Source organism: Cavia porcellus, unplaced genomic scaffold, assembly GCF_034190915.1.
Source record: "Cavia porcellus strain 051 isolate PalLab524CR breed Dunkin Hartley unplaced genomic scaffold, mCavPor4.1 scaffold_18, whole genome shotgun sequence".
In the NCBI taxonomy this organism is placed as follows: Eukaryota; Metazoa; Chordata; class Mammalia; order Rodentia; family Caviidae; genus Cavia; species Cavia porcellus.
The window spans coordinates 55,300,762-55,315,318 of record NW_026947501.1 but is presented as its reverse complement, the minus strand read 5'-3'; the positions used below and the strand labels follow the sequence as shown (position 1 = coordinate 55,315,318).

At 37.3% G+C, this 14,557-nt stretch overlaps 1 long non-coding RNA gene across 5 annotated transcripts in view; it reads left to right on the top strand.

The window, feature by feature from the left end:
* The window catches only part of LOC134471368 (uncharacterized), a 200,337-nt gene that overhangs the window by 124,446 nt on the left and 61,334 nt on the right, over positions 1-14,557 (top strand). The window contains exon 1 of one of the 5 annotated variants that reach the window (XR_010040805.1): positions 6,672-7,396. The exons of the other annotated variants lie outside the window; for them this stretch is intronic. This is a non-coding gene — a long non-coding RNA (uncharacterized LOC134471368). Of the gene's footprint in view, positions 1-6,671; positions 7,397-14,557 lie in introns of those variants that run through there. 5 annotated transcript variants of the gene reach the window in all.

Sequence of the window (14,557 nt, the reverse complement as noted above, 5' to 3'; positions counted from 1 at the left end):
AAAAACAGATTTACCTGTGTAACCCAAATCTCTAAAGTCTGCACATCACCGGAAGTCCCCTCATGCCCCTACCTTGTTCAATTTCAACTTCCACGAGGCAAACTTAGGGGTTTTTTTTTTTTTGCCACCATAAATTAGGTTTTTCTTGCTTTCTTAAGAAATTCAACACAATAAATTCCTACACTACATGAACTTTTGTGCTCAGCATAACATTTTTGAGATTTGTTCATTGTGTGCTAGAATCAGTGACTGGTAAACTGTTCATTGTATCGCATTGTAACTGTTCATTGTATCGCATCTGTAAGAACAGATGGTGGTTTGCTGTACCTTCTCTTATTAATGTTTCCAATTTGGGAGCACAGTATTGAGAATAAAGCCTCTATGGACGTTCTTGCACAAGTGTTTTGGTGAACTAAGTTTCTGTTTCCTTTTGGTCAATATCAAGAAGCAGAATTAGTGGTTCGTGGGTCATAGGGAAGTTGTTTGTTTAGTTTTTAAGAAACTTCAAGACTATTTCCTAAACTAATTGCCTTTCTTTGTATGCACCAACAATGTATAAGACTCCTGGTTTCTCTATATCTTTACCAACATTTGATGTCATCAGTCTTTCTTTCTTTCTATCCTTTTTTTCTTTTGGTTTTGTTGAGAAACCAAAAGTTTTACTCTGCAGCTCAGGATGGACTTGAACTCCCTTTTGTAGTCCAGGCTGGTCTTGAATTCACAGTGATCCTTCTGCCTCAGCCTCCCCAGTGCTGGGATGATATCACATTTGGCTGATGTTGTCAGTCTTTTTTAAAAAATTAATTTTATTGGTACAGTTTTGATATACACAGTGATCACATTCATGTTAGGAAACTTGCACAGTTTGTAATAGGTAAATCTTGGAAACAAACCAAATGCCCATCAATTGATGAATGAGTTGGACAATAGCTTGGTTTCCCTGCAGTGACACCCCTGATTTACAGGACTCCAGACAGGGAGCTGGTGTGAGACCCCCACCCGAGAAACAAGCAAAGACAGAATGTTCGGGATCTAGTACTTTTGACCTGCTGTGTCTGCAGTGGAGAGACTTCCCTGTGATTGGGTCCAGAGAAGGAAGGGGCCCCCAGTTCTTTTGGTTCTAACTTCTTAGAATAGAGCTTCTGCCATATGGGGATGGGACTGAGGAGATGGAGGGAATGAGAGATGTCAGTGGTCTGCTTCAGCCTGGAGGAAACCACAGTCCTAGACTGGGCGCCAGGGGCAGGCAGCCCTCGTTGGCCATGCCTGCCTGGAGAAGCCATCACACTGAGCGCTGGTGCCGGACAGGTAGATATGAATGAGTCATGGCTTAGATACTACAGACTCTGAGTGGTTTTACCAAAGTTTAGATATTCTTGGATAGATGTTTCTCCATTTGCTGGTGTCCTAGGACAATGTCTAGAGACTACAAGTATTGAACTTTTGTATCAGTGCCATTGCATGCAGGCTGGCTAAAGCAGTGGAGTCCAGTAAGGGATGAAAATTGGATTTCCTTGTTGAGCAAAGTCCAGAAGCATGCTGCTATCTCAGGTTTAGTCCATTTCAGGGAAGTACAAGGACGTTGGCCCTCCAATTCCTGGCAGGCTCTCCTTCTCCTGGCCTCTCTTCCCTCTCTGAATTACATTCATCCAGACTGTCATTTGGGGTTGCATTCTTTGGCATCCCATGATTTGGATAATTTCCAGTATCCTAAAATCTTACACAAAAACTCAAATGACCTTGTAGAGGTTTATTTCCAGGCTGTATCCCTGCAAAGTTAGATGAATTATTTTTGTCACAGGCATAGTACGTTATTAATTTTGGAAGTGCTATTTGTAAAGAAAACAGCAGATTATTTTCTTTATAATTTTCAATTATGTGCAAGGATACCTCAATACAAGCAAAGGAAAGAAACCAGATGATGGCGTTGTCGTGGGGGATGATCCAGGGGGAAGCAGGAGCCAGGTAACAGGCAGGGCAGACAGAAGGTGGTAGTGAAAGGTGGGATGCTAAGGAAAAATTTCTGAAGTGAAGTTCTGGGAAAGATGTGGATATGGTAGACAGCACGCGGGTCCACCTGTGGCGGTGGGGTCAGCAAACCAGCGCTGGGTCCTTCAGCTTCATTACTGAGTCCTGGCCCTCTACAACAGATACTTTCATCTGACACCTGATATCCAGATGCTGGGCATAAATGGAGCCAGAAACTGGGCAACCAAAAAATTTCAAATAGAGGATTAAGCGTTTTTCTGCAGAGGAGGGTGGTTATTACAAGAGACATTCACTCAAAGAATTTTTTTCTTTTAGAGAAATACTCCCTGAACTCATATAGCCTGTTGCCAACAAATCACAATGTTTGCTTTTACTTATTATTTCAATCGTAGAATCAAAGATGAAAAAGGATGCTTGGAAAAGGCTGTGTTTATGGAAGCTCAAGACCTGTGTTAATTTCCTGGCAGATTAGAGAATAAAGAGAGAGGGAGGTTAAAGCAAGGACTTGTCTGCCAAGTCATTTGGAAGGAAGAAGATCAAGGGAATTGTTGGGAGTAGGGAAGGCTATTTTAAGCAGATAGAAAGAAGAATCTTTCACCTTCATAGATCCTTCTTGGGTCAGCCTTGTGGCACTTCTACAGCTAAGAAGGTTGTTAGATTTATTCCTGTGTCCCACTGGGGTAGACCTACATCTCTCACCTCTGTTCATCTCTAAATAAAAGTTAAAACAAACCACAGAATAACATAGCTGAGAGGAAAAAGTGGTCCAGCCTTTCATTTAATTTAAAAAGCATTACTAATAAGAACCAAAAACCCCAAAGCAAATTTGTTACATTAACTTGATTATATAGAATGAAAAAATGTATAGACTCCAGCAGTAAAACTAAAATCATGATGGTAGGAAAACTGGTGAGAAATGTGATAGACAGTGGGTTAATTTCTTTAATGTACGAAGAACTTCATAAATAGGTAAACGTATGTATTGCCATAGTATATAAATGGGAAAATGATGTAATATAAAATTTAAGGAACATAAATAGCTAATAAGTATGCAAAAATTAAACTATTAATAATCAAGGAAAGGTAAGTTAAATAAGATGGTATTTTACTTTGTGGAATTAGCAAAGACATTTGAAAGAGTAACACTGACATTTGTCAGGAATGTATTAACACAGGCCATCTTACATGTTGGGAGAAAGAATGAAAATTGATATAATATTCCTGAAAAGTGAGTTGGTACCAGGAATCTTTAAAAAGGGTTTATATTGGGCTGGGGATTTAGCTCAGCACTCTAAGCACCTGCCTGACAAGCATGAGGTCATGAGTTCAATTCCCGCTACCAAAACCAAAACCAAAACAAAACAAAACACCCAAAAAGGGCTTATATTTTTGAATTACTACTAATTTTCCCTGGAAATCTAGCTAAGGGGATAATTTCTAAAATTTTAACTTCAGTTATTTTTACTGACATGGGAAATTGCATATAACAAAATTTTAGATAAACAAAATCAGGATACAGAATTCTGGTGATATGTTTCTAATCAAATCTGTTAATATATGTTGGAAATATTTATCACACCTTGATTATTACATGTGCATCTGTCTATTTTACTCTAACTTGGGATGTCTATAATTTTACACACATCTGCCATGTACTATTTCATTATATATTGTTATTAAATCACTGGTATGTCTTTAGGTTGTGGTGCATCTTTTTATTTTAACGTGGTACATTACTAAGGGCAATAGATAGGACATGGATATTCTATATTAGTGTCTATGCATAATTTTCTCATTCTGTGTCTATTTATTTATTTTTTTAAAATTTTATTTAAAGAAAGACTAAAAAACCCCAGAAAATGGGTAGAAATAATACAAACATTCGGAGAAAAAATAAACAGTAAGAAATCACTAATGTTTGTACACTGTCCTTTTACAAATAGTTGTTCAAGATACAAAAGTGGAACATATAAAGTGGGAATTCAAACAGTGAGACTGCAAACAGTTCTGTTCAACTATCCAACAAAAACTTAGTAATATGGTTGTCAGTCCTATACACTTAAACATACATGCAGTTATCCATATCATCATTTATGCTGGGATTAAACAAACTAAAGCAGGCTAAAGTCATTCTGAACAAAGAATAATAGTATTGTTGGATTTCATATCATGGCACTCCGGGATCAGCACTGGCTACTGTAGTGACTTTTTAAAAAAATTTATTTAAATAAAGACTAAACAAAACAGAAAATGGGTAAAAATAATACATACTTTCAAGGCAAAAAAATAAACAGTAAGAAATCACTAGTTTATGATTACAGATTGTCCTCTTACAAATAGTTATTCAAGATACTAAAGTGGAGCATGTAAAGTGGAGATTCAAACAGTGAGACTGCAACCAGTTCTGTTCAATCAATCCTATACACTTAAACATACATGCAGTCATCTGTATCTTCAGTTATGTTGAGATTGAACCAACCCAGTCTAATATCACTCTGAACAAAGAATAGTACTATTGCTGGGTTTCACATTATGACACTCCAGGATCAGCACTCGGTATTTTAGTGTCTCTTTTTCTTCAGAGTATCTGTTCATTTTATCATGTGTCATAAGATCAGTTCTCATAAACTGTTTATAGATTCTACACATGCATGAGTCTTAACATGTATTTCTATCCTTTCTATATTAGAGGGAGAAACAAAACAAAGCAAGACAAAACAAAATTGTACAAGGAGTTCTACCATAGTTCCACTGTGTTGTCTCTTGTTATCTTCAATAGAATTGGCTGTATCATCAGACATAGTATAATTGAATATATCAGTACATAACAGTATTAATAAAAATACAACTTTGTATATAGTATAAAACTTCAAAAGCAGGCAATTATCAAACCAGAATGTGTATTGTAGAGTCTTGTCATCTTCAGTGTAGTTGCTTATACTCTCAGACTTGATATTATCAATCATATCAGTTTTGAATAAAATCTGTCGATACCAAACAGCAATCAAACAAACCAGATTTAACTAAGATCAGTCATGATAAAACAGTATAAGTCATACAGGGCTCTAGATTAAGATAATGGGAAATTAAAGATGATTACTGTGCTATATCCTAATGTTTTTGGATAGCTGTTTGTGCCCTTAAATCTAATGCAAGTAGACAAACTGGGACAGAATAAAATCTATAAAAAAAGAATAAAATTTATCTAAGCAGAGTGGTGCAAGTAATGTGGGTTTTAAATCCTGATACACTTTTTAATAATATCTTCTGACAACTTCTTTAAAGCTCTCCCTCCCCTTTCACTTCCCAAGGGTATACTGTGCATTTTGGGGTCTGACCAAGCCCTTGGTTTTAAATTGGGGGGGGGGTGTGCAACCTGCTATTTACATAAGTGGTTCCAAACCTTCTCTTTCCTGGATTTGATCTCTAATTGTATTCCTTTACCTATTAAAGCCTGTCTTTCTAACCTATCCACAAATACTGGTCTATTTGCCCCTATTACTCTCTGGTTCTCTGTCAGACAGAGCATTGTTTTCTCATATTTGATTTTTCAGTCCATGTACTCTTTTTCATATTAATTATATTTCCTAAAAATAGCATCTCAGTGGACTCTGCCTCCTGATCTACTCCACATGTGGTTCTTTTTTTTTTTTTAACTTAGTGTATCAAGGACATCTGTATTAGAGATTATAACCAACCTTTTCTGCTTCATTTCTGTTATGCTCTTTTTTTGCCATCAGTTGTCTGCTTATCTTCTACATTCTGTTTTCTGCTCTACTCATTGAGGCTTCTCTGCCATTGTTTCTGTAATCCTAGCACTTTTCTCTCCCTCTAGAATGCCCTGCAGTATTCTCTGTAGATTGGATTGGTGGTTGTGAATTTCCCAAGTTCCTCTTTGTCTTGGAAGCATCTTGATTCTCCATTAATTTCTAGAGACAGTTTAGCAGGGTATATCAATCTGGGTTGGAGGTTATTTTCTTTCAGGGCTTGGAATATTTTGCTCCAGGCTTTTCTTGACTTGATGGTTTGTGTCGAGAAGTCTGCCATGATTCTGATGGGCCTTCCTTTATAAGTTATCTGTTTCTTTTCTCTAACAGCTTTTAATATTCTGTTCTTATATTGAATTTCTGGGATCTTGATTATTGTATGCCTGGATATAGCTATGTTTTGTGTGTAGGTGGCTTGAGTTCTGTATGCCTCATACATCAGAATATCATTTCCTTTTCCTATGTTTGGGAAGTTTTCCTTAATTATTTCTGTGAATAGCCTTTGTAGTTCCTTTGTTTGTACCCCTGCTTCTTTATTCACATTCTTTATTCCCAGGTTGTAGATCCTCTTGTCATTTTCCAACCTTTGTATTGTTATTGCTTGTTTCCTTGTTATTTTTAAAAAGATTTTCCTTTCATAATCCCACATTGCAAATGTGTCCTCCAGTTTGGATAATCTATCCCTAGTTTCTTTCAAGCATGTTTGCCATGTTTCCATAGAGTTTTTAATTTTCTGATAATCTCTTTGAATCTGCTTCATGTCTTCTATATTTTGTTTATATTCTTCATCAAATAGTTCTCTCCTTTGTTTGAGTTCCTCCCTTCTTCCATCTGTGTCTGCTTGAGGGGTGATTGGCATCTCTTTTATTAATCTTCTTATATCTTGCTTTACTTGGCTAAATATTTCACTTTTGAACTCATCTATGAGGTCCTGAAGATAACTCTTTATGTACACTGGTGCCGTGTCTGATATTGCATGTTTGCGGTTCTCATTCTCCTTTGTATTTATCTGTCCTAGGTCAATGTTCTCAGCGTTGGGACCTGGGGACTGTTTCTTGTTGCTTCCTCTTCCCATCTTTTTTGCTTCTTCCAGGAGGCCCCAGTTTCTTTCTTTGTTGGTGACAATTCTTCTGAATCACGCTGGCTAGGTGACCCTTCCCACTGCAGTGTGCTAGTGATTTGCAGATAAGGGCAGCATGTGCTGGCCCCTACTCTTCAGATCAGTCAAGCTGCTGAGGCCTGCACTGTATTACTATGCAATGTCTCCCTTCTGGATCAGTCAAACTTCTGAGGCTTCACTGCATTAGTGTGGTTAGTGTGCACTGCTGCCTTAGGGAATTGATTTCCTATTGGGTCTCAGCCAGGTTGCATGACCCAGTCCTATCTCACTCCACCAGTCCCATTCGGGATGGGAACAACTGACTGAAGTCTCTGCTGCCCATAGTACTTGCCAGTGCTGCTCGGTCCCAAAATGTCATCTGCTGGAGCCCCCCTTTCTGTGGAATGACTCTACTCCCGTCACTCATCACAGGTCGATGCACACTCCCCGCCAGCTCAGCTCTCCATTCGGCTGGCCGACCTCCGACCTCAGTGTGACTGTGCCTCCAGTGAGTCAAAGTGGCAGGACCTCGTATGGCTCAGTAAGTTGCCCACTGCACTGGGACCACTGAATTTTTAGCTGTTCCAATAATAGCACTGGGACTGTATGATTGATTGGTTCTTCTCACCTTAGTTTCTTCTTGGGACAAGAGAATTCATCTCCCTCTATTCGGGGCTCCCCATGCTGTATTATGTTGAATTCTAAGTTGACTATCTCAGTGAGCCTTTGTAGCCAGTTGTTATCTATTTGTCATCTTTGCTCTGCCCCTTCTGTGTCATTTATATGGAAGCCAAATAAATCTAATGTGATCAGTTCATTTTCATACTTCTACTAGGGAAAGACAGTGAATTTTCTAAAATTCAAATCTATATATATATTATATTTAGAAACCTGAAATTGGACTTAACACTTGTAGGAAAATGGAATAGATGTATTTTGTGTTTTCTGTTCCTCTCACTAAGGACAGCTACAAAGTTAGGGTATTATTTATAAAACAAGGCACTGAAAGGCAAAGATAAAAAGGCAAACAGGCCAGAAGCTCAGAACCCCGGGGACTCCGTGGGGAACCCTCTGGCTTTCTTTCTGTCTTATATTTGAGACTGGATATTAATGGAGCTTACAATCCAGAAACACCAATGAAAACACCAGAAATGTATGCACACACTCAAGCCTCCAGCAAAGCCTGCTTTCTTCAGTCAAAGGACAAGGCAAGGGACACTTGGCAAGATAGGAAAGTTTAGTAAAACATGGCAAAGTACTGTGCTCACCCCACCATACCCGTGTGCCAGCAAAAGATGAGCAGGGAGGTGAGACTTCTGTCTCCTACAGGCTGGAATAAATCTCCCTTATTCCGCCACCAGAATGGCATCAGAAATCCTACCAGGAAGTTGGGACTTACATTCTCATAGGGAGGTACCAGGTCCTGCCCTCTATGATGCCAGAAGAGACCTTTCTGAGAGACTAACACGTCTTTGAAGTTTCAGAAGAAAATGAGAAGAACAGGTGAGAAAGTACCCAAAGAAACAATGGCTAAAAACTTCCTAAATTTGACCACAGACCATAAACTACAGATTAAAGAAGCTTCACAAACCCTTTAAGGATAAACTCAGAAATTCACATGAACGCACATCATGGTGAACCTTTGGAAAACTAAAGACAAAGAAAATTTCCAAAAGCAGTAAAAAGTGCCAGCTTAAATGCCAGCAAATTTCACATCAGAAACTCACGGAAGGCAGATAATCTATGGAAGCTAGTATGGCAATTTTCAACTATTAAACTAAAATTTAATCTACATGCAGTAATGAATGAAAGGAAAGGAAATCAAGACATTTTTGGATGAAGGAAAATTGAAAGAATTTGTCACTAGCAGATGTACTTTGAAAGAATAACCAGAGAAAATTCCTTATACAAAAAAAAAAAAATGAAAGAATCTTAGAATATCAGGAAGGAAGAAATAAAGTAAGAAAAAATACTAGTAAATGTAATAAGTTATCCTTCTTTGGTTGAGTTCTTTAAATTATGCTTGACAGCTGAAGCAAAAAAAAGCTGACCTGGCTGTAAGGGGAAGTAGGAAACACTTGAGACAAGTGTTATTATACCTATAGTATCCTGAGAGAGCAAAATGGGACATAAGAAAGGCAAGTTTCTGCATTCCACTTGAAGTGGTAAAATGATACCAGTTGATTGTTATGTGTGTATAATATCTAGAGCCACCCCTAGAAAAAGCTGTAAAGAGAAACACTCATGAAGACCATAGTACATGGGAATGGAATTTTGAAAAATATTCAAATAACTAAAAGGAAGACAATATGAGAAATAGAGACTACAATTTTTAAAATGATAAACTTTTGCTCTTAAATATTAATTACACAAAATATAAATAGTCTAAATAATTCAGTTAAAAGTAACATGGAAAAGTACATTTTAAAACTGCATGCTGAGTGTGTTTAGGGGTGTTAAATAGCTGACTATATCAATGTTTTTGGATCATTGAACACAGCTGTTTGCAGTCTCCCTGTTTGAATGTCCACCTTGTATTCTTTGATACTGTGATTTGAGCAACTATTTTCAAGATGATAATATGTAATCTATTAACAGGTGATTGCTTACTGTTTTTTTTTTGTAGTTCTGTATTACGTGTACCCTTACACTGCTTTGTTTTGTTTTGTGTTTTTCTCTTTTTCCTCTTAAATAAAAAAAAAACTTGCATGCTGTCTGTAAGAAACTGATTTGAAATATAGCGGGTTGAATGTAAAAGGGTAGAAAAAGATGTTTTATGCAAATGTGAACCAAAAAAAGCCAAGGCAACTATATTAATCTCACCTTAAAGTAGACTTTACAGGAAAGAAAATTACCATTGATGAGGAAGAACATTCAATAATGACAGAAAGTGTCAATCCATTAAGAAAATCTAGCAATGCTAAAGATGTATTAAATCACAATAGTATGCATGAGGTGAGCACAAACTAGTAAAACTGAAAGAAAAACCATACCAACCTACCAGGTTAACAGGAGATTTCAGCATCCCTTTTCCAAACTGATAGAAAGTCAGCAAGGGCAGAATTGACAAGAGCTGACCCAAAATGCCATATTTGTTTCAATAAAAAATTATTACAGTAAAAAGATCTGTTGACATCTCTCAGAGTACTTCTCCGTGCTTTAAACACATTTACCTCATTGTGCTTGTGGCTTTCTGAAGTCGTTCTGGAAGTCATCTTTCATGAATGTCCTTTGGGGCTGTCTTGATCTCCTTAATCAACTCAAAATGCTTACAGAAAGTTGTGTTGCTATTTGCACTGTGTCCTCCTCTGCCTTATTCATGGATCTGCTACCTCAAGACTTCTGGGTCTTCCTCAAAGTCACAATGACCATGAAAGGCAAACATTTTGAATTGATTCAGGACATGGAGGCATCCACAACAACACAATAAAAGATGCTCGTGAGAAAGGGCTTCCAGAACTGCTTTGGAATTGGCAAGGATGATGAGTTGTGTGTTTGAAGGATGGGGAGTAATTAGAGGGGGAATTAATGGTAATGTGCCTTTCATTGTAATAGATTTTAAAGTTCAAACATTCACTTTACTTTCTAATCACACCTTGTAATAGACATAGAATATTCCACCCGTGAAAGCAGAGTACATATTCTTTTGTATGCCCCTAAGTTATCAAAATAAACCATATCATATGCCATAAAAGAAACTGCAGTAAATATATTTTTGTAATTGAAATCATACAGCATGCATTATATGACCACAGGAGTTCAAATTAGAAATCAATAATAGGAAAATTTCCAAACTAAACAACATACTTCTAAGTAACCCATAATAAAAAGAGAAACTCTTAAACATAATTTAAAAATATATTGGTTGGGAAGAAATGAACGTGCAATATAGCTAAATCTGTGAGGCACAGCTAGAGTAGTGCTAAAAGGAAAATTTTAACAGTAAATGCATAGCTATATTAGAAAAGAGGAAAATTCGCCCATCTATCTAAGCTCTCATTTTAAGAACCTAAGAAAAAGAACTAAATAAACTGAAAGGAAACAAAAGAAATAAAATAATAAGGATAAGATCAGAAATCAAAGTTGAAAATAGAACAATAGAGAACATTAATGAAGCACAAAGAGCTGATTCTTTGAAACAAAATTTATAAACCTCTTGCAAGAAAAATAAACCTCTAGCAAAGGAAAAAGAGAAAACACAGATTACCATTACCAAGAATGATAAAGGAGATCATTTATTGTAGGCATGGAGAGCATCAAAAGGGTAATAAGGGAATAGTTGGAATGATTCAGTGAATGTAAATCTGAAAAATTAAACAAAATGGACAAATCCTCAAAAAATGCAGAATATCATAACTCATCCAGTGTGTAAGATAATTTAAATAACTCTGTAAGTGCGAAGGAAATTAAAATTTTAAGTTAAAAACTTTCAAATGAATCTCCAGCCTAGAAGTTTCACTACAAAATTCTACCAAAAATATAAAGAAGATTTAACAACAATTCTGTACAACTTCTATGAAAAGGAAGGAACATATTCCAATTGATTTTATAAGGGTAATAATTTCCTAATCCCAAAATAAAGACAATATAATAGAAGTACAATACAATAAAAGAAAACTATGGAAAAAACTTTTCATGATTATGGATACAAAATCCTTATTAAAATATTAAGAAATATAATTTAGCAATATTTTAAAAGAATTATATATTGTGACTAAGTGGCATTTATTCTAGGGATGCAAAGGTCATTTATTATTCAAAAATCAATTAATATAATCTACCATTTTAATAAGATAAAGAAGAAAAGCCACATAATCATATCAACTGGAACAGAAAAAGTATTTGAAAATATCAATACACTTTCATAATAAAAGCTCTAATTTAAGAAGCATAGAAAAAAATGCCCCAAAATTGATAAACAGCAACTTAAAAATATTTACATAGGGACTGAGGATTTAGCTCAGCAGAATAAGTGCCTGCCTGGCAAGTGCAAGATGGTGAGTTCAATCTCTGGTATATATGTGTAATATATACATTACATAAACATTATATATCTTTAATTGTGCAAGATTGAATATTTTCTATGATCAGGACTATGGCAAGATATATACTGTTGCTAATCCTGTTCAACATAGTGGTGGAAGTTGTGGCCAATGCAATAAAACAAGAAAAGGAAATAAAAAGCATATAGATTGGAAAGCAAGTAATACAGTAGTTCTTCTAATCCCATGACATGGTTGTTTATGAACAAAATTCCAAAGTATCTACAAAAATCCTAGAACTAACAAATGAATTCAATAAGGTCAGAAGTTATAAAAAATATACAAAATAGTATTTCTATATATTAGCAATTAGCAAGAGATTAAAAATAAAATTCCATATACAGTCATCTATTGCTTAACAATGACAGCACATTCTCAGACCTGTGTCACTAGGTGGTTTTCCTGTACAAACATCATAGAGTGCTTTAACACAAAGCAAGATAGTACGACATCACCAGACAGTGACATCTTTTGGGAACACCATCATAAACGCAGTTGACTGAAACACTGTAATGTGCAACATGTACAATGGACTAATAAAAATGGAAATACTTAACAAATTTTACAATATGTGCATAAAACTTATATGCCGAAATCTACAAAGCACTAATAGAAGAAATCAAACCTAAATAAATGGAGCTACATTTCATTCATGGTGATGCATTTAAAAAGCCTTCCGTTTGTGGTTTCAAAGGCCCATGGAGCCTCTTTAGCACTTAGGCTATGGACTGAGGGTGGGAGTGGAGGCATCATCTAACTCTTAACCCTTTTCTCAAGAGATTCATTGTCAAGAGTAATGGCAAGGCAGCCTGAAGTACGAAGAGACAGATACACACTAAAGAGTTCTTCAGGGCTTGACTATCCTCTCACAATATTCAGTCGCAGAGAAGGGAAGCTGGAGAAGGTTGGGCTCAGTGTTTATCCTCTTCCTCTCGCAGTCCCTGCGATGGTCAGGCTTGCTATGCTTCACTTGGCTGTAGCTGGGTTAGGGCAGGCAGGACACACCCAGACCCTACATCTGCCGCTGAATGGAGGGTAAGGAGCAGAGACAGTCTAGTGGCAGAGGTGTAGGGGCTTCTGTAAGATCTCCACAGTGGAAAGTGTCTCTTTTCATATACAGCTTTTTTAAGATATGAAAATAATTTAGCAGTGAAGTAATTAGCCTTCCCCAGGCAGTCTCAGCCGTAATTTATGGCTCCACGTCTCCCGCCATTGTAATTTTGTTAAGTATTCATTAGAATGCAATTTTTTTAAAAGGAAAATCTCAGGGAATCACAGTTGTGGCAGCTAACATTAACTATGGTGTCACTCACAGATATTGCTAAGGCTGTAATTCTGAAGAGTAAATTAATTTCCCTTGAGTGGGAACTAACTGAACAACATTCAGGCACCTCTCTAAGGTTGGCTGATTGGCTCTAGAAAGAACCTGCTTGTTCCTATGGCAACAGGATGTGCAGGGAGGCTCTGCCCACATCATCTTCTCTGGCTGTGTTTTGTCCACCTTGTTTCTCTCTCTGGAATTTGGGAAGAAAACTGGATGATGTTCTTGGAGTCATAAAAAGGACACATACAGAAGCACACAGACACAGACACACAGACATACACACACACACACACACACACACGTACAACTTTCTAACATGACAGTAGCTTTACCTTGTATTCTTCTCTCAGCAATTTCATTGTCTTTAATTTAAGGTTAGAAGAAAGGGTCTTTTCATCCTGAAACTCTTTTTATAGTAGTTTTAGTATGACAGAGTAAGTCTTATTTTGTTTGCATTAAAGACAAGAAAAAAAGAGTGCGTTGGGGCAATTTTACAATGGCTTTCCTAGGTTAGGAATGAATGGAATAGTAAGCGACCTTAGTGACTCAGGGTGGGTGTGTGTGGCATCATAGCGACTGTGATGACAGTGCCTGCTGTTTCTCCAGGGCCTGTGATGTGTGAGGCACAGCACCTTATCTCACTGAGCTTGCACTGCCATTATCAGCACTGGTTTAAGGTTGAGGAGCCCCAGGCTCAATGAGTTTGTGCAGCTTGCCTAAGATTATGCTGGTGCTGGCATCTGCATGCAAACCAAATATGTTTGATCCAGAGCCTTAGTTTTTCACTGTTCTGTCTTCTGTCTCTCTCCAGTGCTGCAGATAGGCGTGTGACATTGTGTGTCCATAAGATGCCCTCTTATCGACAGCATGAGGTACCAGACAGGAAAAGAACAAGCTCAGCAGGAGGCAGCCAGGTTCCTTAGGGTTTTCTTTGTGTAAGTGGATCATCAAAGAGGAGCCTGGGATTGGCCGGTCTCAGATCCAGAGTGAACCTATTGCTCCCTGCCAGTCAGGAGGACAATGTTAATTAGAGTGACTGCCCAGTGGAAATTGGGAGACTGTTGCAGGTTTACCTGACTTTGCATAGCCTGTTGTCTGAAGGGCTTCTTGGGTTTCCACTGTGTTCATCCATTGGCTGGAGGCCTGATGCCAATCACCTGGGGATCTGTTGTCTGCTCGGTTCAGCTCCATTCTTCCAGTGCTAGTTGAGGAAAAAGGATGGTCTTTGTGGTCTTGGATAATAGTCAGTTCCTAGTGGACACTGGACACAGTTTTTAAATCCATTGGTTTCCTGTTGCATAGAATTTTATGTTTCTGGTCTTCTGACATGGCATAG